Source organism: Aphelocoma coerulescens, chromosome 4 (genome assembly GCF_041296385.1).
Source record: "Aphelocoma coerulescens isolate FSJ_1873_10779 chromosome 4, UR_Acoe_1.0, whole genome shotgun sequence".
Lineage (NCBI taxonomy): Eukaryota > Metazoa > Chordata > Aves > Passeriformes > Corvidae > Aphelocoma > Aphelocoma coerulescens.
In genome coordinates this window covers 48,444,920-48,448,125 of record NC_091017.1, presented here as the reverse complement: position 1 = coordinate 48,448,125, position 3,206 = coordinate 48,444,920, and the positions used below count along the sequence as shown (strand labels likewise).

The 3,206-nt window shown below is 35.0% G+C and overlaps 1 long non-coding RNA gene across 1 annotated transcript; it reads right to left on the bottom strand.

The window, feature by feature from the left end:
- Positions 1-492: 492 nt before the first annotated feature.
- On the bottom strand, positions 493-2,428 carry LOC138109059 (uncharacterized). The gene is made up of 3 exons (XR_011150241.1): positions 2,354-2,428; positions 1,816-1,947; positions 493-695 (listed from the first exon to the last, which is right to left on the bottom strand). It is a non-coding gene; the product is annotated as an uncharacterized lncRNA (long non-coding RNA).
- Between the last annotated feature and the right edge of the window lie 778 nt (positions 2,429-3,206).

Genomic DNA, 3,206 nt, shown 5'->3' with positions numbered 1-3,206 from the left:
GAGATCTAGTGGAAAGAAAACAAATGAAAACTTTCCCATGTGAACTCTTGCATTCAGCCTCTGGTCTCAGTGGGGAATAAGACAGCAGGAGTTTCCTTCATGGCATCAGGTTTTCTGGCGTACAAATTTTCAACAATTTTCTAACCATTTAGAAGCTCAGTGAAGTATATTATTAAGTGGAGATAATGGCTTCTCCAACTGTATGTGGAACTGTTTGGATTTGTTGCCTTTCAAATGCATCTATATCATCCTAAAAATAAGTGACAGAAATTATTCTTGCTGTCATTGATCCATTATCTCAACCTGTAAGAATTTATTTGGGTTTTGTTTCTGTGTTTGTCTGTATGGAGTATTTGTTTGTTTGTTTGCTCTGGTTTTTCTTGTGGTTGGTTTGTTTTAATAGATTTTTCAGGCTAAAGAGTGGATTAAAATTTATTTGTAACTTATCCTAAGTGTTTTGCAACAGAAAACGTTGCCCAAGTTACCTCCCAAGTATGTACATTTTCATAAGAATCACACACAGTTCATCAGTCCTTGGAAATTATTTTTGTTAGTATGGTTCCTGTAAAATAGGACTGTGATAAAATAGGACATATCTAGGGACTTGATAATATAAAGACACACAGGTGTGCCTAGATTAGAGATACTTTCAGAGCTTGGGTTGTCTTTTTCAGCACAGATCAGTCTCTTCGTTCCTTTAGAGTAAAAAACCATAAAATTTAATTGGCACAAAATATTTGGAAGTCATAGGATATTAAAAAAAAACAAACACGAAACTGGCATGAACAGGGACTTCACCATTTCAGAATAAAAAATTCATAAAACTTCTGGCTCTAGTTCGGATTTTACTGATTAAGACCATTGTACAATAACATGAACCAGACCATTACATGAGTAACAAAGTGACTTGATTTCTGTCCTTGGCAAAGGCTATGAAATATTGTCCAACTTTATCTGTGATAATTTAATTTTAGGAGTTCTTAAAACTGAACTATTTCTACGTCTAGATGGTACCCAGACAAAAGGAACCAGTTCCAGTAGGGACCAATCCAGCCAGCATTTCAGAAAACAAAGTGCAACCCCAAGTAAGATAGTACTAAAGGACTGACTCTGAGTGAGTGCTGCTTAGAAATGAGAATATTCATGATTTGAATGAATCTGAATAGCTTAACATTTGGGAAATCAGCTCTGAGACAGCAGAGCAATACCAGTTGTATATTGAAAATTGGCAGGAAAGAACTCATTTTCAATGAGAAATCAGTAGGTTTCCCAACTTTTAAAATTAATTTCTTTTTTCTGGAGGCGTTATAGTGTCTACAATCTGTAAATACCTACAAGCCTGTGAAGATCTCCTGTTTGTCTGTTTGGCACAAAGCTGGTAGTTTCTGCTTTATGCCAGCCTTTATCCCATTATTTCAGCAACTTTTCAGTTTTTATCAGACTCTTTCACTTTTCTAAGACACAATCTTCATATTTGAATGCTATGGACCCCTCAGGAAATATTTGATGGAGGGAGCTGGTCCTGTTCAGTTACTCTGCTGGGGAGGGAAGTCTTTCCTACAGGGACTATTTTCCACTGTAAATCAAATAAAATTCTTAAATGGATTTACAAATGTTGCACAATGTCTATGCAGTAATTAATAGTATCTGAGGAAGATTACTGATAGCATAAATTATATTCTGCACCATTTAATTCTATACTATGGAATAGTTTTTGTAAGATATATTTCCCTGTATTTATGTGAAAATGCACTGGTAGTAAAAGTCTTCATTTTCAGAGGGTTTAACATACTTTTTGTGTTTGACAAAACTTACCTGTAGCTCAGTTATCTCAGCAGGTATCTCAATATCTGTCCTTCTCTTTCCCTCTGTCAGTTCCACCGCCTGCTTCCAATTTCAGACGTAGTTTCTCTGAACAAGTCTTTATCTACAGCAAGCATGTTCAATCTGTGAGATTAACACTGAGAGTCACTTCTGTTCCTGGCTGGGCTTTCAGTGAGGACAGTATGTGCACTGCACACTGATATGGAGTGTAAGGATACTTAGTACACACAGAGAATTATATTCCTAAATCTGAATATGTGCAAACTCTCTCTTTTCAACAGTTTACAACTCGGTCAAAAAAGCAGACTGATTTTTCAGAGGGAAACCAGGCTGGACTACTTAACAGCTGCTCTCAGGCAAAAATTCCCAACCCTGCTTATAAATGGTTAAATAGTGATACATTGAAAGTATGCTTTGTCAAAATGTCAAGTTATGAGATTTAACATTATAAAAATGTAATTTCCCCAGCCTAATTTTTTAATATCCATTCTGACTGTGTTTTCCTCAAAAGCTTGAGCCAGACATTCACCATAGAGAATAGGAGCTCAAGTAGTTACATTTTGAGATTTTTTTTATATAAGCAACTGAAAATGGCTTCTTTCAGAGGGAAAAGATGGTCTCTCTGAAAGGAGGCAGGGTGAACAACCTGCTTCTGAAAAAGAAACAACCTACCACAGTACAAGGACTGCTTAATTGCATCATTAGCAGTTAGAACTCAAATAGCTTAATCAGGGTTTATGTATATATCACTGCAAATGTTCTTTAACATGAGTAGATGGTTCAGAAAAAAAAACTGTGCTAAGGGACCAATAAAAAAATCATGTCAGAGTATGATTTTTCATCTTTAATTCATAAAAATCCTCTATTATTAATAAAAATCTTTATTGAACTGGAATACAAAGCAGAATATAAGCTGTTCTGTATCTATCAGGACCACAGTTACTTTGCTAGGCAATACAGGGTTAACTGTTGTTCTCATTAACAGTTGCAGAAGGAAACGGTCCTTTACTAATTGGCAAATACTGGCTTAACAAAACAAAGCTGGCCTGGAACACTAAACAGCACAGGTTAGGTAATCAGAGAAATTAAAAGAAAATGTATATATGATGGCAACACAGATGTTACTCATTTCAAATCATGAGGTCAAAACTCAAAGTGATTAAAAGGGCTGCATCTAAATTTAAAGGATTGTAGGGGGTGTATCTGAATCTGGGGTTCATCCTTATTTCTGGTGACTTCTGAACATTTGCAGAGAGAATGACAGAAATTGAAAATACTTAGCTTAGTGAATGGGATTTTCCATTTAGTCATGTGTAAGGATAGGGTTCTTTTTTATATTTATTTTTATTTATATTTTTATTTATATTTATTTTTATTTTTAT